This window comes from Mustela lutreola, chromosome 12 (genome assembly GCF_030435805.1).
Source record: "Mustela lutreola isolate mMusLut2 chromosome 12, mMusLut2.pri, whole genome shotgun sequence".
Classification (NCBI taxonomy): domain Eukaryota; kingdom Metazoa; phylum Chordata; class Mammalia; order Carnivora; family Mustelidae; genus Mustela; species Mustela lutreola.
In genome coordinates, this window is record NC_081301.1 from 76,552,146 (window position 1) to 76,578,925 (window position 26,780).

General features: G+C 41.4%; 1 long non-coding RNA gene across 1 annotated transcript; it reads right to left on the reverse strand.

Moving 5' to 3' along the window:
• Positions 1-580: 580 nt before the first annotated feature.
• On the reverse strand, positions 581-26,775 carry LOC131813103 (uncharacterized). The gene is made up of 5 exons (XR_009346601.1): positions 26,579-26,775; positions 24,424-24,535; positions 23,098-23,319; positions 4,278-4,389; positions 581-3,773 (listed from the first exon to the last, which is right to left on the reverse strand). It is a non-coding gene; the product is annotated as an uncharacterized LOC131813103 (long non-coding RNA).
• Positions 26,776-26,780: the final 5 nt, after the last annotated feature.

The window sequence follows — 26,780 nt, forward strand, 5'->3', positions numbered from 1 at the left end:
GAGTTAAAGGTTATGCTCGAGAACAGGGAGCCTAACCAGGCCCAATGCGAATGCGCTGGCCTGCCCCAAGCCGCAGATCATTTGACTAAAGAGGGTCTCACTGACTCATGCCCAGGGTGTCTCCAGTGGGGAAACGAGAGCTTCCCAGGTGCTGCGTGTCCATCCAGAGGACACAGGAATTACTATGGAACAACAGCAGGAGCCCTGGGTCCCTAAGCATGTCTTAAGGAAGTGCCAGAATAAGAACACCCCCACCGGCTGCCATGACCATGAGGCCTCTGGGTTCCAAGGTACAAGAGCGTGGTGGAGGGGATGCAGGACTGGGAACATGCCAACCGAGAACAGACAGTTTCCCTACTCTTCAGTAGGGAAAGGCGTTGAAGAAGAGGTTCCCTCCTCAAGGCGCGGTATTGAGGGTAACTGGGGACGAGAGCCTTCCCAGACCTTATCCCAGAAGGTTTATCTGCCTCCTGAAAGCCATTCACAGAAGGGTCTGCTGCCTCCTGAAAGCCTTTCAGGAAAAATAAATTAATAAATAAATAAAAATAAAAATAAAAAGTGAAGAATTTTGATGCTGGGTTACAATGCAAAAGGTGAGTAAACTCCCAGGAGAGGCATAGTCCCCTAGCATTGGGGGAAAGCAGAGGCCTACTTAAAGGCAGAGCTGCCTTTTCCAGGACGCCCGAAGCTCAGAAAATCATGACCGCCGTTGGGAAGTTCCAAGAGGAGAAATGGGGCGTTGGCATGCAATAGGCAGCACCTACCCTCAGCAGCCCATTCGGTCCTCCACCAAGTTGGGGAAAACTGAGCAGAAAGCACAAGTGCAGGCCCAGGCGCAGCCTGTCCCGGGGTATCCGGTCACCTACAGGCGTCCCGCCCATAAGGAGACCAGTACCAGGTCCTGCCAGCAAGAAGCCGTCTTTGCTGGCCAAGGCCTTACTGCAAGTAACAGACAGCTCAGAAACAAGGACACACAGCCCCAGAAAGCTGTGGCATTTCAGGACCAGCTACCGTGTCAGAGGTATCCCCGCTCCATGCCCCACAGGGAGCCTGCGCCCCACCCAAAGGACACCTGCGGGCATCAGGCTGCCCCTTAGCCTCGGGCCCCTCTCACGACTCCCAAAGGCACTCTGTGCAGAAATGTGTTCCCTACTCTTTCCACAGAAAACGTCTCCAGCATTTCCAGTGAGACGGATTTGGGGGGCACATCCTACCCCGAAATAATCCCTTGTGAGGAGTCAATATTTCTCTAATTACGTGTTGTCTGTTCTGTGTACTGTCTTGGGAGCATGGGTTTTGGGTAACTCGGTTCTGCCGTCTGTCCAAACAAAGTGTCTCTAAATAGCATCTTCTCTCGGGACCCGACCCTTTCCCACGAAGTCAGCCCCTTAACGCAGCTGTCCCAGACGGTGAATCCCACTGAGGCCTTTGCTCGTCATCACGCACCCCCAACCTGGTCTGCTTCACCACGGCCAGACTGCAGTTTGACTCTGACTCCATCTAAACCGATTTCCATCTCAAGGACGCCTGTTCCAGACAGCTCACCCCCAGAGAGCTTCTGTGGGTTGTGTACTTATGTCCCAACAATCACAGGCATTGACCCCTCCAGCTTGTCAATTTTAGACCTCCCTTGGTGGCAAACTCGTGCCAAAGACTTCTTCCCTTCAACCCTGGCTCCACGTGACTTCCATCATGAGTTTAGGGCCCTCCATTCTTCCGAGGCTTCTTCCAGGGGAGACCCTGCAGCCAACCTTGTAGAGCCTGTTACCCTCTCACTTCTCAGCCCCGATGCCCTGGCACTTGGAGAGAAACAAGTCCAAAACAGGTGTGACTTCCTCAGGTGGAAGGAAATAAAGCGTTCTTTTCCAAAGCAAAGAGTTGCTGATGAGCATGGTTTGGCATCCTCCCTTCCTTTCTGCAACAGCAAAGACCAATCAAAGGAGCTGCCTATGCAGCAGCAGCGCCCATATCCTGCAACCTTGGAGGAGGGCGATTAAAGCACACCCCCCGTCCAGCTCTTCTGGGGTCTCCCAAACTACGCATAGTGAGTCCTTCTATCCTGCTGCCGATGCCTCAGAACAAATCCCAAGTGCCTCCACAGAGCAGGAATGCCCAGTAGTTCCCCTTCCACTTCCTCCATCCTTGCCTGAGAACCCGCCTCAACTCCTGGCTCAAAACCAATCCCAACCCCTCCCTCATCACTAGCCCCAGGCCCACCTTCAATCCGCACTCCCAATCCTGCCATCTGGTCCTTTACCTGACCTTAAGTCATGTTGAGTGTTTTTTTTACAGACCTCAGAATGAATCTGAGCGTTATGTCAACTGAAATATAACATTTGGAATGGAACGTGTTGCACTAGGGGCAGGAATAAGTTTTGGGTTTACCCACTGTTTTTCAAAGATCCCAAGAGGATTACTGTCCTTCTGCTCATAACCATTCTCCCAAATCCTGTGCCACTAAGGCCCAAGTTGTAATCTGCCCCTCCCAGGTCGTGCTTTTATCTCTATCCGTCATGCACAGTCTCCTCTCAGTGACAAGAATCGGGGAAAAAAACAAACAAACTAGAGAGGTTCCTCAAAAGAGGCCCATCCAACACTGGTGGGTTCTTCCCTACAGGATCTATGGGTCTCTCGCAGTGGTGATTGGTCCGAGTACTCTTCTACAGCTACCTGAGTCTCAGGGCCATCATGGACGCTCAGGGAACTGTAATTTTAAAGAGTTAGGTCAAATTGAGTGTCTCTAGACGTTTGTATGTGTAGGATCTGGAAATGCCTCAGCTAGAGTACAGTGACCTGGCAAATTACCAAGATGACCTGGAGAAGGATAATAATGATTTGGAGAAGGACAAAAATCTGGAGAAGGAAAATGATGACTGGAAGAAGGATCAGGGATGCATCCCAGAGAATGGTCCAGAAGATAATATTTGAGTGTCCCAGTTCACTCTTCAGATAATGTAATGAGGTTGGATTCTGATAAAGAACTTAGGAGCCCATAAGTGAAGAACTCCACTGTGTTTTGGGGCACTTTCTACCTTAAAATAATCCATTTTGAGGAATAAATATTTCTCTAATAAAGTAATTTCTCTTCTGTCTACTGTGTTGGGAGCCTGGGGTTTGGGTAAATCAGTTACGCTGTTACCGATTTCTTCCTGCGGCTTCTAAAGGGTGACCAATTTCCTGGACCTCCTAGGACATATGTATCATGTGCTGTCCAAGACCCTCAAAAGCCCATTCCCTCTCTTATGCAGTGTGAAGAGTTGGGCTCTTTTCCTGTCCCATGGCTTATCCTTACTGAAAATATATAGTAGCTCACACCTCTCCCCTTATTGTGTTTTACACCCTTTACAGCAAGTCTTTTGTATCCAAGGAAGATCAAAGACAGGTATAGTTTTCAGAAAATAATGATTAAGCCACTGCTGTTTCTTCACTGTTATTGTGTTACAGTAGCTTAATCATTATTTAGAAGTCAGTGATCAGGGGATCCCACAGGTGGATTTACTCTGAATCAGAGCATTTTTTTGGGTGCAGGGTGTTGTTTGGGTTGATCTTGGGCTGGTTGGGATAGCATCAAAGAATACCCTAGATGATGCTGAAGAATCTGTCTTGTGAGTCATGTCAAAGTTGACACTGAGGTTTCCACCAGAAGTGCTTCCCTTCCCTGGGTGTTTCTTCAGGCTGCTGGACTGAAGGTGTTTCTTGCAGAACAAAAGCATCACTTAGCTGTTAGTGGTAGGAATGTTGACAAGGCAGATACCACCTTCCAGGATAAGAACCTTTGAAGAAATGAAAAGGTGAAAGAGAAACCTTGCTGGTAAAACAGAAGTTTATGTCTAATAATCCTCTTCTCAGGACCCTGTCCCACTCCCCTCCTTCCTCAGTCTGATCCAGGCACCACCACTTTGAAGCAGACTGGAACCTGGCACTGCATACTGATGACTTAAACCAAAAAGGAATGGCTCTGTTCCTTGAGTATGCAAGCAATACCTGCAGGCTGTCAGGCATGGCATCCCCTTTGGGGGAATGTGATCTTGGTGCCTGTCTTCCATCCAAATTCGATGACAATATATAAGATACAGCATTTACTATGGCTAGGATGGAGGTCTGCCACCTTTAATATTCATGGCTTTAGTGGAGCCATGGTAGCTCATCCCGTGCAACTTATGAACCAGAGGTGAGTTCTAGACTGTGTACGAGGATATAGATGTTTGGGGGCTTACCATGGAACCCCATGGAATGTTTTTTTTTTTTTCCAAGATGGCACACATTCCCACACTTACAATGGGGCTCTTGAGGGAAGGCAACTCCACCTCAGACTAGGACTCAGAATGCGGTGAGTGTGCTAGAGAACGCTTGAGGTAGTCTTCTGGACAGTCTCAGGACTGCTCAGGGCTAAAACAAAACAAAACAAAAAAACAAATGTCATGACTTCTCTCACTACCACATTTGTAGCTTCTTGTCCAGGTTATCATTGACCCTACACTATTTGAATGTTGGGGTCACTGAAAGCATGCAGACTTGACGTTGTGGAGGCCCTGAGGGGGACAATAGGTGGGAAGGGGCCCTGGGCAGGGAACCTGAAGAGGTGAGGGGGGAGGGTAAAGGAGGCTCTAACATCTACGTGGACAGATCAGCCAGTAACTCAGCCTGCCCGTTCCTACATAATTTCAGTTTAGAGTCCATTATGGCCAATCCAGTGTACTTCCCCCCACCCTGCAGAACTTATTACCAGGAATACTTCTGCCATCAGGAATACTATAGTCTGACATTTTGTCCCTCTGCCTCATGCCCCTGTCCTTCCAGCTTCTATTCCCCATTAATTTTTCTACTCCACATCATCCACTTTCCACTTCTTGCCTATCCAGCAAGGCCTTGTTCTTCCTTTCCTCACTGATGGCTTGTCAGGTAATCAGCATGTAAAAAACACCAGTCCAGCATAGGAAATAGAGTCCATAGTACTGTAGCAACGTTATCTGGTTATGTGTGGTAGCTGCAGTTGTGGTGAGCACAACACAGCATGCCTGACACTAATGTGATATTGTATCAGCCATCCGTTGATTAAAAATAAACAAAACAGGCTCTAGTACAAGTGGATGACCCTATCTAATCCCCTTCAGTCCTTCCTGTCTGGCAAAATCTTATATCTCTGTCTCTTTTAGAAATGCCTTTCTGTATGTAACTGATTACTGTTGGATTAAATCTCCCATGTCAAAACTGATGCCACATAAAATCCAGCCCCAGCACTACCTGGAAATCATTCATTCATTCCACAAATACTTATCCAAGACTGACTTACTAGAACAAAATAAATGGGGTTAGATCACTCTTTTCATAGTACATTCTCTCTTCAGTGTTCTCATATATAATTTTATTTTATTTTTAATTTCATCTGAAAGAGAGCAGGAGCACAATCAGGGCGACTGGCAGAGGTAGAGGAAGAAGCAGGCTTTCTGCCAAGCAAGGAGCAGGATTCAATCCCAGGACACCAGCATCATCACCCGAACTGAAGGCAGATTCTTAACTGACTGAGTCACCCAGGTGGCCCTCAGATCTAGTTCACATTTTCTTTACTTCCCTCAAACTTAGGCCATCTTCGCTTGCCCAGCATATGTGCTGGACCACAGCTTACAGAGGAGCAAGAAAGCAGTGATGGAGATCCTCACAAAACAAAACAAAACAAAACCCTTCCAAAAAAATCTCCCCATTCTTCATTTTCCTCTTCCTTCTTGTTATATGGAAAGAGGTTTCCTTCCCAATCTTAAAGGAAATATATTTTCTGAAATGTCTTTATTGAGAGAGAGCTAAGTTCTAGTCCTAATGGACTGATCTACCCTTGTCCGGTCTCCTTCTGACTCCTCTCTGTCCTTATGAGGCACCCAACATCTTTTTTTTTTATGATTTTTACTACAGAAATGATTAAACATGTCTAAGAGCACATAGAACAATATAACTTCCCACATATCCATTACCGAACTTGCTCTGTTATCATTGGGTGGGTTTGATACATTGTGATTTAAGTGCAAAACCCCCTTTTAAAACACCTTGCCATCCATCTCTGAGACATACGCTATGTGTCCACGTTGAAGCTCTCACATTTCTTTGGTATTTATTACCTGTGCTATGCACGTATTCACAACAGGTGTATGCAGCATTGGTGTTGAAAAGGCACTGGGCTTTAGAGGCTTTGGCAATCAGTTCTGCTCTGCCTTATACTCAACCCTAAGGAGCCATTTGAATGAATTCCTGAACTCCACACAAGAAGTAATCCTATGGAGCAAATTCAGGGCACAATTTCACTTTCCCTTAATCTCTCAGTAACTGTAATATGCAAAAAGTATAGAAGAACACTGTATATGTTGTTAAAGACTTGACACTATGGGTTTTCAAATATTTAGAAGGAAAATTTGTCCTGTTACTTTTCAAATAAACTACTGTGTTTCACCTATAATGGAGAAGATCAAACACTCCCCTCTTTCCAAAATGGCATTAAAAGTAAAAGATTAGATGAAAACTGCTCAATATCATTAACCAACAGAAAAATACAGATCGAAATCAATATTTGCCAAAATTTCATACCCACAAGGATGGCTAAAATCAAAAAGAATACAAATGTTAGTGGGAATGTGGAGAAATTAGAACTCCCACACAATGTTGGTGAGAATGAAAAATGGTACAGCTATTTTGGAAAACAGTGTGGCAGTTGCTCAAAATGTTAGACATAGGGTTAACATAGGACCCAGCAGTTCCACTTCTTGGTATATGCTCCCCAGAAATGAAAACATATGTCTATACAAAAACTTTTAAACAAATATTTGCAGCTATCTTATTAAAAGGTCAAAAGATGGAAACAATTCAAACATCTTTCAACTGAGAAATGGGTAACATATTCCCATAATATAATATTTTTTTGGAATAAAAAAGACCAATCCATGTCAAAACAAGGATGAACCTTGAAAACATGTTAAATGAAAGAAGCCAGTAACTAAGGACCACATATGATTCTATTCATATGAAATATCCAGAATAGGGAAATCTAGAAGCAGAAAGTAGTTCAACTTAGAGCTAGAGGGAGGAGAGGAGAGGAGAATAATAGCAAAGGTTGCAGATTTGTTTCTCTAAATTCATTACAACGTTTTAAAATTGACTGGTAAAGTATATACTGAAAATCAAGGAATTATACATGTTAAAAGGGTAAATTTTATGGTATGTGAACTGTATTTCAATAAAGCTGTTAAAAGAAAAGATTTAAAAGTGGTTAAAGATGACAAGAAGGGGAGCATAAAGGCCAAAGGATGTCAACACATTTTTGGAAGATGGAAATCCGGTGGAGGACTGGTAACTGACTAGCAGAGCAAACAAAGAGCTGGCAAATCAATTCACACTGCAAAATCCAGAAGAAGAGCAACCTGGTGGCACTGGAGAGAAAGGAAATTAGGTGTCCCATGTTAGTAAGCAATGTTGATGTTGAATTTTTGTTCTTTGTTTTTTGTTTTATATTGCATATAATTTCAAAAGAATTAGTGATCTGGAGGACAAACAGGGAGAGAGGATCAGAAGGAAGCCTGGAACAAACAGCTTAGAAACCACGAAAACAGAATCAGGGAAATAAATGATGCCATGAAGTGTTCCAACGTCAGGATTATTGGAATCCCTGAAGAGGAGGAGAAAGAAAGAAGTCTAAAAGATATAGTGGAACAAGTCCTTCATGAAAATTTTCCCAATCTCGCGAACGGAACCAGCGTTCATGTACTAGAGGCTGAACGGTCTCCACCCAAGATTCTACATTCCAAAAAAACGTCACGACACCTGATAGTCAAATTGAGGAATTATAAATGTAGGTATAATCTCTTGAAAACTGCCAGGGAAAAGAGGCTCCTTACTTACAGAGGGAAGCCCATCAGAATAACGTCAGACCTGTCCACAAAGACCTGGCAAGCCAGAAAAGGCTGACAAGATATATTCAGGGCACTAAATGAGAAGAACATGCAGCCAAGAATACTTTATCCAGCAAGACTGACATTCAAAATAGATGGAGAGATAAAGAGTTTCCAAGATGGGCAAGGCTTAAAAGACTATGCAACCACCAAGTGTACACTGCAGGAAATATTAAGGGGGGTTCTATAAAAGAGGAAAAATCCTAAGAATAGTATTGAACAGAAATATAGAGATAGTCTACAGAAATAAAGTCTTCGAAGATAACTCAATGTCAATAAAAACATATCTATCAATAATCACTCTCAATTTGAATGGCCTAAATGCGCCCATAAAATGGCACAGGGTTGCAGATTGGATAAAATGACAGGACCCATCCATATGTTGTCTACAAGAGACCCATTATGAACCTAAAGATACACCCAGACTGAAAGTGAAGGGATAGAGACGCATATTTCATGCCAACGGGCCTCAAAAGAAGGCAGGGATAGCGATTCTCATATCAGATAAATTAGACTTTAAATTAAAGACTGTAGTCAGAGATAGAAGGACACTACATAATCCTTAAAGTGACTATCCACCAAGATGATCTAACAATTGTAAATATCTATGCTCCCAATATAGGAGCATCCAATTAATTAAGAAAACTGTTAATCAAGATAAAGAGTCATATTGATATGAATACACTAATCGTAGGAGATCTTAACATGCCTCTCACAGAAACAGACATATCATCGAAGCAGAAAATCAATAAAGAAGCAAGAGCATTGAATGACACCTTGGACCAGATGGACCTCATAGATATATACAGAACATTCCACCCTAAAACAACAGAATACTCACTCTTCTCAAGTGCACATGGAACCTTCTCCAGAATAGACCACATACTGGGTCACAAATCAGGATTCAACCGATACCAAAAGACTGAGATTAGTCCCTGCATATTCTCAGATCGCAATGCTTTGAAACTGGAGCTCAATCACAAGTAAAAGTTCAGAAGGAACTCAAACACCTGGAAGCTAAAGGCCACCTTGCTTAAGAATGCTTGGATCGATGAGGAGATCAAAGAAGAACTGAAAACAATTCATGGAAACCAATGAGAATGAAGACACTTCGGTCCAAATCCTATGGGATACAGCAAAGTCAGTCCTAAGGGGGAAATACATAGCCATCCAAGCCTCCCTCAAAAAATTGAAAAAACCAGAATACACCAGCTGTCTCTACACCTTAAAGAACCGGAGAATCAACAACAAATCAAACCAACTCCACACATAAGAAGGGAAATCATCAAGATTAGAGCTGAGATCAATGAGGTAGAAACCAGAGATACAGTAGATCGCATCAATGAAACTAGAAGCTGGTATTTTGAAAGAATCAATACGATCTCCCTGATATGAGGAAGTGGTGATGCAACATGGAGGCTTAAGTGGGTAGAAGAAGAATAAATGAAACAAGATGGGATTGGGAGGGAGACAAACCATAAGTGACTCTTAATCTCACAAAACAAACTGAGGGTTGCCGGGGGGAGGGGGTTTGGGAGAAGGGGGTGGGATTATGGACATTGGGGAGGGTATGTGATTTGGTGAGTGCTGTGAAGTGTGTAAACCTGGTGATTCACAGACCTGTACCCCTGGGGATAAAAATATATGTTTATAAAAAATAAAAAATTAAAAAAAAAAAAGAATCAATACGATCAATAAACAATTGGCCACAGTAATCCAAAAGAAAAGAGAGAAAGCCCCAATTCATAAAATTATGAATGAAAAGGGAGAGATCACAACTAACACCAAGGAAGTAGAAACAATCATCAGAAGTTATTATCAACAGTTATATGCCAATAAGCTTAGCAACCTAGATGAAATGGATGAATTCCTAGAAAACTATAAACTACCAAAATTGAACCAGGAAGAAATCGACAACCTGAATAGACCAATATCTAGTAACGAGATTGAAGCAGTGATCAAAAACCTCCCAAAAAACAAGATCCTAGGACCTGAAGGATTCCCTGGGGAATTCTACCAAACTTTCAAAGAAGAAATAACACCTATTCTCCTGAAGATGTTTCAAAAAATTGAAGCAGAAGGAAGACTTCCAGACACTTTTCATGAAGCCAGCATTACCCTGATCCCCAAACCAGGCAAAGATCACACCAAAAAGGAGAATTTCAGACCAATATCACTGATGAATATGGATGCTAAGATTTTCAACAAGATCCTAACAAACAGGATCCAACATCACATTAAAAAAGATTATCCACCATGACGAGGTGGGATTCATCCCTGGGTTAAAAGGATGGTTCAACATTAGCAAATCAATCAATGTGATAGAACAAATCAGTAAGAGAAGAGAAAAGAACCACATGGTCCTCTCAATTGATGCAGATAAAGCATCTGACAAAATCCAGCATCTGTTCCCCATTAAAATGCTTCAAAGTATAGGGATAGAGGGAACATTCCTGAACCTCATGAAATCTATCTATGAAAGACCCACAGCAAATATCATCCTCAATGGGAAAAAGCTTGCAGCCTTCCCGTTGAGATCAGGAATAAGACAAGGATGCCCACTTTCACCACTCTTGTTCAACATAGTATTAGAAGTCCTAGCAACAGCAATCAGACAACAAAGAAAAATAAAAGGTATCCAAATTGATAATGAAGAAGTCAAACTCTCTCTCTGCAGATGACATGATTCTTTATATTGAAAACCCAAAAGAGTCCACCCCCAAACTACTAGAACTCATACAGCAAATCAGCAATGTGGCAGGATACAAAGTCAATGTACAGAAATCAGTGGCTTTCTTATACACTAACAATGAAAATACAGAAAGGAAAATTAGAGAATCGATTACATTTACTATAGTACCAAGAACCATAAGATACCTGGGAATAAACCTAACCAAAGAGGTAAAGGATCTGTACTTGAGGAACTACAGAACACTCATGAAAGAAATTGAACAAGACACAAAAAGATGGAAGACCATTCCATGCTCTTGGATCAAAAGAATAAACATTGTTAAAATGTCTATACTGCCTAGAGCAATCTATACTTTTAATGCCATTCCGATCAAAATTCCACTGGTATTCTTCAAAGAGCTGCAGCAAATAATCCAGAAATTTGTATGGAATCAGAAGAGACCCCAAATCATTAAGGAAATGTTGAAAATCAAAAATAAAGCTGGGGGCATCATGTTACCTGATTTCAAGCTTTATTACAAAGCTGTGATCACCATGACAGCATGCTACTGGCATAAAAAGAGACACATAGACCAGTGGAGCAGAGTAGAGAACCCAGATATGGACCCTCAATTCTATGGTCAATTAATCCTGGACAAAACAGGAAAAAATATACAGTGGAAAAAAGACAGTCTCTTCAATAAATGGTGCTGGGAAAACTGGACAGCTATACGCAGAAGAATAAAACTCGACTATTCTCTTACACCATACACAAAGATAAACTCAAAATGGATAAAAGACCTCAACGTGAGACAGGAATCCATCAGAATCCTAGAGCAGAATATAGGCAGTAATCTCTTCGATAACAGCCACAGCAACTTCTTTCAAGATATGTCTCCAAAGGCAAAGGAAACAAAAGCGAAGATGAACTTTTGGGACTTCATCAAAATCAAAAGCTTCTTCACAGCAAAGGAAACAGTCAAAAAAACAAAGAGGCAACCCACGGGATGGGAGAAGATATTTGCAAATGACAGTACAGACAAAAGGTTGATATCCAGGATCTATAAGGAACTCCTGAAACTCAACACACACAAAACAGGCAAACATATCAAAAAATGGGCAGAAGATATGAACAGACACTTCTCCAATCAAGACATACAAATGGCTATCAGACCCATGAAAAAATGTTCATCATCACTAGCCCTCAGGGAGATTCAAATTAAAACCACATTGAGATATCACCTTACACCAGTTAGAATGGCCCAAATCAACAAAATAGGAAACAACATGTGTTGGAGGGGATGTGGAGAAAGGGGAACCCTCTTCCACTGTTGGTGGGAATGCAAGTTGGTGCAGCCTCTTTGGAGAACAGTGTGGAGATTACTCAAGAAATTAAAAATAGAACTTCTCTATGACACTGCAATTGCACTTTTGGTTATTTACCCCAAAGATACAGATGTCGTGAAAAGAAAGGCCATCTGTACCCCAATGTTTATAGCAGCAATGGCCATGGTCGCCAAACTACGGAAAGAACCAAGATGCCCTTCAACAGACAAATGGATAAGGAAGATGTGGTCCATATACACTATGGAGTATTATGCCTCCATCAGAAATGATGAATACCCAACTTTTGTAGCAACATGGACAGGACTGGAAGAGATTATGCTGAGTGAAATAAGTCAAGCAGAGAGAGTCAATTATCATATGGTTTCACTTATTTGTGGAGCATAACAAATATCATGGAGGACAAGGGGTGTTAGAGAGGAGAAGGGAGTTGTGGGAAATTGGAAGAGGAGGTGAATCATGAGAGACTACAGACTCTGAAAAACAATCTGAGGGGTTTGAAGTGGTGGGGGGGTGGGAGGTTGGGGTACCGGTGGTGGGTATTATAGAGGGCACGGATTGCATGGAGCACTGGGTGTGGTGAAAAAATAATGAATACTGTTTTCCAAAAATTAATAAATTAATTTTTTTAAAAGCCTTTTTTTTTTTTTTTTTTTTTTTTTTTTTTTAGTGTGGGTGGTCTTTGCCAATTTTGTAAAACCTTGTTGAAATGTTAGCATGTTTCAAATGTGCAGATAAGATCACACGTTTCTTGTATTGGACAGAACTTGAGACAACTGTTTTACAGTTGGCATTGCACACAACTGGTGTTGGGGTATGGTGGAGGCTGTAGCTTCTCAAATCAAAGACAGAAATCTCAAAGGTTGGGTTAAATTCATTTTTAGAATGTATTTGAAAATAAAGTTGTGGAAAAGTTGCATAGATGGTAAAGCCATAGATGGTAAAGCCATATACCCTTTATCCAGATTTACCTATTAAGATTTTGACTGGTTTACAATCTCTCTCTCCTTTTCTCCTTCCCCTTCTCTACATATAGGAAAACATATATATGCATATGAAAATTATGCATACATTCTTAAATATTTGAGAGTACATTTTATGCATCACACACTTTCTCCCGGAATATTTCATAGTTTATTTCTTATGAAAAAGAATATTCTCTGATAGCACAGTTATCTTTTTTGGTAAATTTCACATTGATGTAAAACTTTTAACTATATTCCCACTCAAATCCATTTTTATCAATTTATCAAGTAATGTCTTTTCTGTGCATGTGCGCGTGTGTATGTGTGTATGTGTAAACCTCCTTACAGGATTTAGACTGGAATCACATACTACATCCAGTTGCTGTGTATCTTTAGTTTACTTTAATTGGGATCAGTTTCTTAACCTCTTTAAGAACAAGGCCAGGTTTGAAAAATCAATTCAATGGGCCATATTTATAACCCCTTCTCACCTGAAAATTTTTTTGAATGGAGCTTATCTTGCTCAGACTTTAAAGGACATTTTTATAATTGTGAGTCCTAGGGGCCTACTTAAAAACAATTCCAGAAATTCAAAGATATGTGGAGGGATTTTTCTTAACAGACATATGTCCTGCAGTCAAGGTAGGGTATGTGAAATGGGGCGGGTTAGAAGTCTACTTTCTTTTGGGAGAGACATTGGTGAAGCTGTGGACAGGTTAAGAGAGAAAAAGAAGGCTGTCTTTACTGGCAAACCCTCCTCATATGGGAGGGAAAGGATTGGATGTCTAGGGCCAAGACTGATTCATCAGCGAGGGAATGTAAGCAAGTCAAGTAAGGAAATGATACAGGGCTTAATTTCAACAGTTTATAATCTAAATAATGAAGCCATAAGGGTTCCAATTATTATATGACTAGGTAGCATGGGAAGAAGAAATAAATACATATAACCATCAACAAAAATGACATTATTATTTAACATTGGTAGAGATGACAATAAGGTATTTTGGTGAAAAGGTAGAAGCTATGTGGGAAAACAGTTTCCATGGAAGAAATAAACATAGGTGTCCTTCAAAAAACCAAAAGGTATTGCTAGGTGTAGTTACAGTTGTGCTCATTAGACATTAAGCTAGAGGAGCCCACTTTCCTAAATCAAGGTGAGCTTGGTCTGCTGTGATGCATTACCCTTGCTCTGTAAAATAAAGGAATCTTTAAAAATGTTGGGGGGAGAAGGGGGACTTGACAGAGAGGGAAGAGGGAGCAGCAGGGAGAGACACTATAGGTGTGGGAGAGAACCTGTAGGGCATGAATAGCCTAAGAGGGATTTGGGGAAATGAAAGAATTACTAAAAGCTTTTAAGTTGTTTGCCTCAGTTCCATGGGTATGTCATGTCCTTGTCTCCTTCTTTGTCATGCTTTCTGTTCCTTGGTACAGGCTATTCTGCTTTCCTGTGCTTTTTAGTGAACTTTTGAATACTTTTTGGTATTCATTACTTTGGGATACTTTTGAGGAGCTATGGGGGTGGGGCTGCTTCTGAGTCTATTTCTGGCTTCATACAGGGAAAGATGTATGAGGGAGAGCTCAGCTGAAGGCAGAGAATATCTTGAGGATGAATTCCCGCGGTAGAGCAATCCTTCAGAAACGAATTGAGGTCCAGAGTGAGATCACCAAGTAGAGAGAAGGGTCTCAGGTAATATCAGGGCAACAGGGGACCGAGAACATTTCACTAAGATAAATATATGATACGTGACCAGGTGGAGCAGGAAGATAGGCTGGAGGCATCTAACATACCAGGAAGGATGGACACATCTGCTGGGCTGGATAGTGGGGGAAGGGTTGCATGTGAGTTTCTCTATCCTGTGCTGTCCCCTCCCCAGCACTCAGGAAACTTTGGTGTCTGTTCTAATGCCCTGTGTTGTGAGCCTGGAGCTCTATTCTAGCACATGGATTCTCCATGCCCAGCTGCCTGAGGCAGCAGTGCATTTGCAATGGTGTGAATCATCTTCATCTGAGAAGCCTTACTGCACCATGGCTGAACTCCAATTACACTTGCTCAGTCTTGCCTTGCTGGGTCAGTTGGGGCTCCTTCTTCTGGTGCTGTGCTACCAAAAGAGGAAACCGTGTTTACCAGTACTTCAGAAACAGAGATGTCAATCAGGTAAGTAAAGTCTCTCAGAAATACTAAATCTTTCTTTTCAAATAGATGAATTCATAACAACTTCCAAATGATGCTTTTGCTGAATCTTACAAATTTTAAGTATTGTATTGTATTGTATTGTATTGTATTGTATTGTATTGTATTTTTTGTATTGTATTTTTTGAGTCTCTATGCTCAGTGTAGAGCCCAAGACAGGGCTTGAACTCATGACCCTGAGATCAAGACCTGGGCCGAGACCAAAAGCCAAATGCTTAACCGATTGAGCCACCTAAGTGCCCCTTCAGTTGTATTTTAATTTTCATCTAGTTTAAAATATATTTTTTCTTTTGAGTCTCCTTTCTTGGCCTGTGTATTAGTAGTGTGTCATTTAATCTAATCTAAACATGTTGGGATTTCCAGTTATCTTTCTGTAGTTGATTTCTAATTTAGGTCTACTATGGTCTGAAAACATACTTTGTGTGATTTCTATTTTATATTTGTTAAGGTGTGTTTTATGGCCCTGAATATAATCCATATTAGCGAATGTTCCATGTGAGCTTGAGAAGTATGTGTATTCTGTGGTTGGATGAGGTATTCTACAGATGTCAATTAGAGCAAGTTGATTGATGATGTTTGTTTGGGGTGACTATATCTTTACTGGTTTTCTGCCTGCCGAATCTGCCCATTTCTGATTAGGACTGTTGAAATCTCCAACAATAACAGTGGATTCATCCATTTTTTCTTGCAATTATACCAGTTTTTGCCTCACATATTTAGACACTATGTTCTTACATGTGTACCTGTTAAGTAGTGTTCTGTCTTCTTGGAGAATTGACATCTTTGGTGTTACGTAATGCTCTTCTTTACTTCTGATAATTTTCCATGTTGTGAAGTTTGTTTTGTCCAAAATAATAGAATTACTCCTATTTTCTTTTCGTTAGTGTTAGCATGGTACATTTTTCTCTGTCTTTTTGTTTTTATTCTGTCTGTATCATTATATTTTGAGTATTTTATAGACATAATTAGGTCTTGTTTTTAATGTGCTCTGACAGTCTCCTCTTTTAATTGGTGAATTTAGACTACTTCCGTTTAGTGATTTTATTTATTTTTTAAGATTTTATTTATTTATTTGACAGAGAGAGGGAGTACAAGTAGGCAGAGCAGCAGACAGAGAGCGAGAAGCAAGCTCTCCACTGAACAGGGAGCCCCATGCAGGGCTCAATCCCAGGACCTTTGAATCATGACATGTGCAGAAGGCAGCCACTTAACCTACTGAAACACCCAGGTGCCCCCAAGTGATTTTTAAATATAGTAGGATTAATATCTCTACCTTGTCCGTACTGTTTGCTATTCATTATACCTATTCTTCAGCTCTTTTTCTGCCTTTTATGGTTTTAAAAAAGTATTATATAGGGCGCCTGGGTGGCTCAGTGGGTTAAAGCCTCTGCCTTAGGCTCAGGTCATGATCCCAGGGTCCTGGGATCAAGCTCCGCATCGGGTTCTCTGCTCCGCAGGGAGCCTGCTTCCTCCCCTCTCTCTCTGCCTGCCTCTCTGCCTACTGTCTGTCAAATAAATAAATAAATAAAATCTTTAAAAATTATTTATTTATTTATTTAATAAATAAATAAAATCTTTTAAAAAAAGTATTATATATAATTCTATTTTCTCACTTTTGTTAGTCAATCTATTATTCTCTGTTTAAAAAATTTTAGTGGTTGCCCTAGAGTTTGTATTATATATTTACAACTACTCTAAGTCCACTTTCATATCCACTTCATAGATAGTGCAGGAGTGTCCAATTCCTCCTGTCCCTTGTACTACTGATGCCATTCATTTCACTTATCCATATACTATAATCACCCAACACACTATCATTATTATTATTAGGTAAATTGAGAATAAGATGAATGAAAGTTTTATTTGATCCTCATTCATTCCTTCTCTTCCTTTCCTTTATGTAGATCTGATTTATTTTCCTTCTCACCAAAGAACTTCTTTTAACATTTATGAAGGGCAGATCTGTTGCTGATGAACTCCCTTTTTTTATTTGTCTAAGTTTTTATTTCTTTTACTTTTGCAGGATAATACATTAGATACAAAGTTTTGGATTGGTGGCTCTTTCTTTCAACACTAAACATTTCACTCCAATCTCTTACTTTCACAGTTTATGATGATAGGTCATAATTCTCATGTTTTCTCCCTCTAGAGGTAGGGTTTTTATTTACCTCTGGATTATTTCAAAGTTTTATCTTTTGTTTTCATACAGTTTGGATATGATATGTCCAGGTATAGAATTTTTAAATATTTCCCTGCTTGGCATACTCTGAACTTCTGCAATGTATTGCTAACCTGTTATTAATTTTGGAAACTCCTTGGCCATTATTATGTTATTTTTTTCTTTTCTTTCTTTCTTTCTTTCTTTCTTTCTTTCTTTCTTTCTTTCTTTCTTTCTTTCTTTCTTTCTTCTTCTGGTATTCTAATTACATATCTGTTATACAGTTTGAAATACAGTTCTTGGATATTCTAGATTTTAGCATTAAGAAAATTCTTTTCCTCTTTTATTTCAGTTTGGAAAGTTTTTACTGGCATTTCTAAAGACTCACATATTCTTTCCTTGACTTTATGCAACCTACAGAGGAGTTAATCAAAGGCAGTCTTCATTTGTCATACTGCTCTGTTTTCCAACATTTCCTTTTGATTCTTTCATAGAATTTCCCTCTCTCAGTTTACATGCATCATCTAATTTCTTATATTGTCTATGTTTTCAAGTAGAGCCCTTACCATAATAATCATGGTTATTTTAGCTTCTGTGTAATGAGAATTCTGAAATGTGTCATATCTGAATGTACATCTGATGCTTTTTTGTCTTATCAGTTTGCTTTTCCCTGCCTTTTAGCATGCCCTGTAATTTTTCTTTGAAAGCCAAGCATGATGTATTGGGTAATGGGAACTGAAATAAAGAGACCTTTAATGTGAAGTCTTATGTTAATCTGGTTAGGTGTTGGCCTGTCTTTAATATTTACTGTAGCTACACATATCAGAAGTTGTAGTTTCCTCTACCGTCCTTGTTTTTGTCTCCCCTAGTGTCTTTGGGTTACCCTAAATCTCCCTAAATAAAACTTATACATTGCAGCTCTTTTTTTAGCTATGATCCTGTTCCTACACCAGAGCTGTCAATACTGTAGTAAGGTGTCAGGGGAGGGTAGATGATTAATCATTTGTCTTTTAATGGACTTATGTTCCTGGATTGTGATGTTCACTAGTATTTCAGAGATTTTTGATTTGTTTTCTTCCACTCTATAGATGAGAGAGGAAAGCTAGAGGTGGCTGCTGTAGTTGGGTAATTTACCTTCTCCCATGGGGCATAAAGCTCTGGTAGGCTTTTCCCTGCTGAGTAGGCTTCTGTTATGGAACACACTCTGGAAATATTTCACAATGTTTTCAAAATGGGTTACCTTTCTCCTTTCTGTCTGACACTAGACTCCCCTGTCAGAAACAAGTGCTTTTTTTTTTTTTTTTTTTTTTTTTTTTTTTTTTGGTAGCTCTTTACTATGAGAACCAGGTGGGGTTCCTGGTAATATAACCCATAAATAAATGGGAGGCCCCCATTAGATTGTGACCCCAGGAGTTTCTCACTCTCAAGCTAGCCCATATGCATCCTCCAGCAATTTGTCAAAGTGTCTGTTTAAGTTTTGTACCAGGAGAGCACTGTTGAGCCTCCAGTGCCTTCTGTTTCAAGTAAGTGAATCTTAGGTATGCTTTTCTGCACTGACACTCTCAGAACATTTGAGGTAGTGGTTTGCCACTGTGGTTCCAAGAAATGTCATTAATTTTTAGTCCGTTCAGCATTTTGCTGCTTTCACAGACTGAAGTGATGACTCCCAGGCTTTTAAAATGTTAGATCTGGAGCCAGAAGTTGTCCTTCAGAGAATGACTCTTTATTTTCTTATTCCTCTTCTCATATTTCTAAATGAGCTTGGTAGGGTCAGAGAAACACCTAAAATGGGAAGTCTAAGGAAAGAATAGACATTAGCTCCTCTAGGAAAAGCGATCTGACAGGGTGAAGGATTGAGGAAGTGCTAGCGTTTCTACTTATAATTCATAGTCTATTTGGGTATGGTGGTAGGTCTTGGGTAAAAGCCCAATAACAGGGATTCTGCAGTTCTGGATTGGGCTATTTGGAGAGTATGAGGTCTGTGTAAGAAAACAATTCCCAGGTCTTGATCATGAGTCACATTCCATGTCAAGCATCACCCAATCAAGCCTGCCTTCACGTTGGGCTGATCAGAAGAGTGCTGAGCCTCTGAGAAGAGACTGGGGTCTGAGCTATATCCTAGAATACAGGGTCTATCTAATGGAGCACTGATGTGACTCTCAGGCTTCAGATTCTATGTCTTGGTTGAACAAAGAACTCTGACTGAGAATATCAAGTGAGGACCTCCCAGATAAAATCCTCCTTTGTTTTTCAAAGTAAATATTAAAAATATTTTATCACCTTAAAAGTTGAGAAAGCAAGCAACACAAAGTTCTATAAATTAAAGTCCTGGTATTCTTGGATAAAGAATGTCTCCATTTCTGAGAGAAGAGTGAGAGATGAGTCCCCACCCCTCATTCTTTTCTTTTTGTTCTAACATCAGGGAAGAGCCAAGAGGAGGAAAGGTGGGACTCTGAAAGGTAAGGTTCTGCGTATTCCACCTGAGCTGGCCCTTCCTTTCCTTTCTATGAGGGCTCAGGCCCATGATCTCTGAGGACGCCAACTGCTAGATACATTACCTCTCAGAAAACAGAGGCCTCAGAGGAGAGGCTCATGGAAACACTGTCAGAGTGCAAAACCCTTCTCAGATTCCCTACTCTGACCATGACCAGGCTCAGTCATGACTGATGGATCTGGGCAATGGGTGTTGTGCAATAGGAGGCCATGTGAGACATTTAGAGTCAGAACTTTGGATGGCTTGTTCTCTGGCTATACATGATAGAGTCAGAACTTCTGAAAGACCTGTGACATTATGGGTACTCAACTTCTTTGAGGTAACCATTGACCTATGTTCCACATAAGGTGATTTTCAGTATTTTACATGGGATAGATATTATATACAAAAATTCATCTTGAATGATCAAATAATGTAAGTGTTATTATTATCATTGATCATTTGACCATGTATCCTAATTCTTGGAGCTCTCCAAGTCCAATCCACCAAGGATATCTTTAAAGGATACTCTATTCTGCCTCTTATAGGATCTCCTGCTTCTTTTTCATCATTCTCCTGGTTTCCCAGGGTAGAGAACTTGTCAGAAGTAGGCAAGACAAGAAAAGTACAGTCTGAATTGGGGTCTACCACTCAGGGTTCTTGAATCCATAAAATTCTAGATGTTGAGAGAAGCCAAAACATGGCCTCTCCCCCAATTTGACTTTCCCTTATCAGCCATGCATATTACTGGGGTGGATTCCAAAGCAGACTTTTTTTAAACCCCTTGAGGGAAGCTCTAAACCTTTTTTGGGAAATAGTGTGCGAACAACAAAGTCAGTCCCCACTGTGGATCATCCTCTCCCCACTATGTCATCTGTGAGCAGTGAAGGAAAGAGGGGCCTGAAGGCATCACACTCTGACACTGACCATAAGACTGAAGAGTGTATCCAGATAGCTGAGTCGTGCAGCCAGACTTTTCAGTCCCTTACACACAGCATCAGAGCTCAAGTGCGACCCAGTGAGACTGCACCAGACAACACATGTGGCCCAGAGGTACCCACAAGGCAAGCTGGGGCTGGACATGAGTCAATGCATGAGAATGTGAGTTCCAGTAAAAGAGTAGAAATGGAACAGGGCAAAGTGATGCTGGAGAATAATTTAGAACATTTTTCCATGTCCAACCTGTCCAGGGATATATTCAGCATCAAGGAGCTATGTACCCTTCAATCCCAATCTTGGGACACCTTGACAAGTAGTGAGTTGGGAAGGTCCAAATGGATAAATGTCAACATGAGTAAGGTAGAAACTGCCCTGACCATGGAACACCCCTTACCAAAAGTTTTGGTTCCCCAAGATTCTAAACTATCAGACCTGACAAGACATATCCTGAGTGAGTTAAAGTTTAAACTGGAGAGTTAGGAGCATAACCAGCCTCAAGGATGTCCCACTGACATGCCTCTTCCTTCAGATAGCTTGACTTCCAAGGCTTCACTGACTCAGTCACATAGTGTGTGCAGCAGGGACCTGGAAGCATCCCAGGTGCTGCATGTCCAACTGAAGGACAGCAGAATTAGCGCGGGCAGCAGGAGGAATCCTGGGACTCAAAGCTGACCTTCTGTAAGGGCCAGCCTACGATTTTCTCACAAAGTAAAAGTGCAATGAAAGTAAGACCTCAGGATTCCAGAGCAAAAAAATGCAAAAGTGGGAACTCAGGTGTAGGGACATCTGTAGGCAGAGAGGAGAGCCACCATGCACAGGACGGAAAATGAGAGAGTGCTTCCCCAACTCTGTCACAGAATGAACAGTTTCCCCTTGAAAGTTACTTCAGAAAAAAGATGAGGCAATTTTCTCAGTGGATCAATTCCAAGAAAAAAAGAATCTCAGGGCATAAAGAATGTCCCCTGCAAAAAGCCAAGTTCATGTCCATCTTACTGTAGCACCAAGACCCAATTGAAAGTGTGGCTACTTTTGGGAGTGATCGGCCTCCTGAAGCTCACAAGCTCACTACCATTGGGAATGTCCTAGAAGAGAAGCTGGGATGTATGTATTGATCTGAGGCCTCATAGTTAAACCAGCAGCAGGAGGAACTACAGGTCTGACAAGAGACCTCCCCCCTAACTACTGGGCTTTTTCTGACCCACAACAAAAGAAACTGGCAAGTATCAAGTCCTGCAGCCAAGAAGCTGCCTGTGCTAACCAGAACCATCTTACAAGTGTCCGCTATAACAGAGACAGGATCAGACATCCCCAGAAAGCTGAAGCCTTCAAGGATCAGCTATTAAGCTGGGGTCAATCCCCTTCTTCTCTGCCCTCTGGGGAGTTTGTGCCTCATCCAAGCCCCACCTGTGTGCATCAAGTATGCCAGGTCCTTTGGGCCACCAGGGGTGACCCTGATGAAAGTACTATGTTAAGCGATTTGACTCTTCTACTCAGGCAGAAAATGCTTCTCCAGCACTTCCAGGGAGGAAAATTGCTCTAAAGAAATCATTCAGTCCTTACTGAGGAAGCTTCACAATTTTCATGACAGTATATCCTCTGATGATAACAACCCTCAGCACAACCAAGAATATTAATCCTCCTCAATAAATATTTCTTCTAATAGAGAGTGGTATTCTCTGTGTGCTGCACTGGGACTGGGGCTGGGGCTTGTGCTTAGGTAAAGGAAGCAGTGTGTTCAACTCTTCATAGTTAACGCTTTTGGCTTCTACACATGCACCAGCTCCTTGTACAAAGCCTGACAGGGGCCTTCTCACTTTTATCCTGGGGTCCTTTATTTGGTTCTGCTCTGATGTCCTGTATTTAAAACATTTACATTTTTGGGGGTGCCTGGGTGGCTCAGCAGTTTAAGCCTCTGCCTTTGGCTCAGTTCATGATCTCAGAGTCCTGGGATCAAGCCCCACATCAGGCTCTCTTCTCAGCAGGGAGCCTGCTTCTGCCTCTCTCTCTCTGCCTGCCTCTCTGCCTACTTGTGATCTCTGTCAAAAAAAATAAATAAAAATCCTTAAATAAAATATTTACTTTTTTTTTCATAAAAAGTTTATACTTTTATGCTTACTCTGAAAACCTTCAGGCCTTTACAAATAGTGAGAAAACCCTTAAAGTCTAGAACTTGATTAAAACTGTCTTTCATATGCTCCCAAACTATTTGTCCAGTAGGATACTATGTCATCTAGGCCTCACCTCCTGGAGGTTACTCAGGCCCAATGATACCATTTCAACACAACATTTCACCCCAAGGTTACATTAACTGAGAGGGTACATTAATTATCTTGCTGTGTAATGGATATTCCAAAATTTAGTGGGTTAAAAAATACAAACTTATTGCCTCATGGCTTCAGTGGGTCAGAAATTTGGGTGAGGCCTACCTGTATTCTCTATTTCAAGGCTGCATTTAAGGTGTCAGCTGAGGCTACATTCTCATCTGGAGGTTTGACTGGGGAAGGACCAACTCCCATACTCATTCACATAGTTGCTGGCAGGATGCAGTTCCTCAAAGTCAGTTGGAATGAGATCCTCAGTACCTTGCTGGCTCTTGGCTGGAGATGGCTGGTTCCTTATCAAGTGGGCTTCTCCAGCATGGCAGCTTACTTCATCAAAGCAAGGAGAGAGTTTGCAAACAAGAGAGAAGTTACAATCTTTTGGAAACTAGTAATGGAAATGACATCCTGTCACCTTTCCTTTATTCTATTACTCAGAGGCAAATCACTAAATCCAGCCTATGCTTAAGGGGAGGTGTAATTACACAAGAGTGTGAACACCAGAAGTGGGGATGATTAGAATCTTCTCAGAAGACTTCCTAATGCATGGGTTTCTTCTTGGATACCCTACTCAGTTTGCTGAAGCAAAAGTGGCCAAAGGTGCCATGTGGATTTTTGTCCTCATTCATATCCAAGTCATTAAGGTCAAAACTGTTTAATGGCTAAATGAAGTGGCACCTGGTAAGTAACCATCAAAGAGACTGCAGCATCCAAAGGAAGGAAGGAAAGGTGATATAGGGAGGTAAAGTAGTTTGGGTTTATCCTAAATGGTTAAGTAAAATAAACCCTGAGAAACACCTGACTTACCAGTATTCAAACTGGGGGATGGGGAGGGAAGCTGGTGTAATATGGCTCATCCAGCTCTACCACAGTCTCTCTTTTTTGCCTTAGCTCCCAGACCATAGTTGTGTAGAAGTAACCTTCAGCTTCTGTAGACTTAGCCAATGTTATAGAGGAAGGGAACCCTACAGGTTGCAAGGTTTAATTTCTATTCTTGTTAATATATTTAATATAGCACATCCATCATCTCAAATTTAATTCTCATAGCTTGAACATCAGAGAGAATGGGTCACTCAACTATTGGAAAAGGTAGTACTAGAGATCTTAGAGCACATACTCGCATTTTCGGATATTTTCCACGTACCTATGTCTTGAAGGCTCTGATGTCTGGGAACTCTGTCACACTCAGGCACCCCTGTTCTTTCTGTGATCCCGGGAATCCTGAGACACACTGCCCCAGCTATGATTCTGCCTGCTTCGGCACCTCGGAGTCTTTCAGCCAGGGAAGTCCCTCACTGGAGCTGACTTCTGAAAGTTCTGATTTTGTGCTCTGCTACTCTATCACTAGCCTGTAGCCCGCTGACGGCGGGTTCCTCCCCCCCATGGATTATCTTCCCATATATCACCTCGGATTTTCTCCTTTCCACCTCCTACCTGGAAGAACATGGTCACTTTTCTGTTTGTAGAGTTGTAGGTGTTCTTTTCATCAATCGCCCCTTGATTTCACAGGTGTTTAGAATGATTTGATAGCTATCTAGCTGATTTCCTGCAACCAGACAAAAGTAGGATCTCTTACTCCTCAGCCATCTTGGGCTGCAATCTCAATGCAGATTTCTTAATCCCCTCTCATAGAAGGGCAACCTGAAGGACAGAGAATGTAATATATATTTAGTGGACTAGCATGAAAGAGGTAGCCAGGGATAGATAGCCCCCTTATACTGTGAAAAAGTATTTGGATGTAAATGACAGGAATTACAGCTTAACTGACAAAAAAAAAAAAAAAAAAAAAAAAAAAATCTGTTGACTTAGGCACCTGAAAAGGTCTGGGAACAAGGTTGGACTAAGGTATGAGGGTTCATAATGGGGCTCAATTGATGCCTTCAAGATTCACTTTCTATCCATTTCTTGGCATTCTGGACGGATTTACTGTCAGACAATTTTGAAGCTTTAAGTGTATCTTCCAAGTTTTAAGTGTAGCTAAAAGCAGTTGTCTCTCTCAGTAGTCCCTGCAGAAAATCTCACTGTGCCTTATTGGCTCCACTTTTGGCTCAGTTTTGCCCATCCTTCACCAATCACTGTTGTCAAAAGAATAAAATCATGTTTTGGCCAAGCCAGAGTTATAGATGCATTCTTAAAATAGGAGTGTTAGGGAAAGACAACTCCACCTGCCCGTAGACTGAGACTGAGAATAGGGTTAGTTCCCTAGAGGTCAATAAAGGGACTGTTTCCAGAAGGTGAATGAATGCTTGGTATCAAAAATAAAACAGATGTCTACTCCAGACCTCTTTCTCTGCCCCATTTCTGCTTTCTTATCCAGAGTTACGCCATGACTAAAGCTTGGAGTTGAAGGAAATGCTGATTCTGAGGAGACTTAGGGATAAGAAGAATCCCCAACATCCATGTGGATAGAGAATCCAATAATCTGGTCTCTCACTGTTCACCCCTTCTCATCTTTGAGCCCTTTACTTCCATTTCAGTTTAGTTATGGCCATGTCCTAGAACTTATCACCAGGAACACTTCTGCCATCTGAACAGTCTGACATTCCACCTGAGTTCATCCTTTCAGCTTATGCCCTCACTATGCCAATTCTTCAACTTAGTCAAGGAACTACAAGACACTTTATACATCTCCCTGTCCATCTGAAAACATTCTGAGAATGTTTTGTCTCATTTCCTCCCTCTCCAAGGAAAACCTGTTTGTCACTTAATTCCAAACCTAGAGCTCTTTTTAAAAAAAAATATATATATATTTTTAAAATTTCTTTTCAGTGTTACAACATTCTGTGTTTACACACCACAATCAATGCTCCATTCAATACGTGCCCTCCATAATACCCACCACCAGCCTCACCCAACCTCCCACCGCCTTCCTCTCCAAAACACTCAGTTAGTTCCCCAGAGTCCACAGTGTCTCATGGTTTGTCTCCCCCTCCAATTCCCCCCAGCTCCCTGCTCCTCCTCATCTAAGAACTCTACTTTTGACAGCTTTTCATTCGCCTTTCATCTGTCAAGCCGGGTAAAAGGTAGTTGTGTCTTTTGTAGATGGGTATTCTAATAAAGGGGTGATTCATGTAGGATAAAATCAATACAAGTAATTGTGTCGATGCCACCATAAATGTTCTATAGTTATTAGTCAGCTTCAACGATCCCTGAAAACAACCCATTAGTTCCTTCAGTGTTTAGTGTGCACTAGGCATTCTTCGAAGCATTAGGGGCACACCAGTGAAGGAAACAAAGCTCCCTGTCTTGGCCGACCTCATATGATTGTTCTTTAGTCAATTCTCTTACCTAAGTGTTCAAAATGATTTCATTTTTCTACAATTTCTCCTGTCTCCTCATTTGTTGAGCGGATGTGCTGGACCACGGCAGGGGAATAAGAAGTCACCAGAACTTTTCATCATTAAAAAACTTCAAAGAGTAACAAAATCAACATGTGAACACCTATCCCTTCTTTTCTCTTTCCTTCCTATTATACTGGAAGGTTTTCCTCGGGGATCTGTCCTTGCTTCCCAACTTACAGCACTTTTTTTCACTGTTTGAATAGTTGGCTTTATCGTCTACTTTTCTCGAAAACTGAGAACATATTTACCTCAATACAGTCTGGCACGCCCGCAGAGTTCATAAACTCCCAGACAGAAGAGCCAGTAACTGAAGGGATTTCTAAGGAGAGGTTCCTACCAGCCTGCGCTGGGGGCGGAGCCACGCACAGGGCAAGTCGCACCCGGGGGTGTGGCTACCTACAAGGGAAGCCACACTCTGGGGCGGGTCACATCCAGGAGGGGACTGCATCC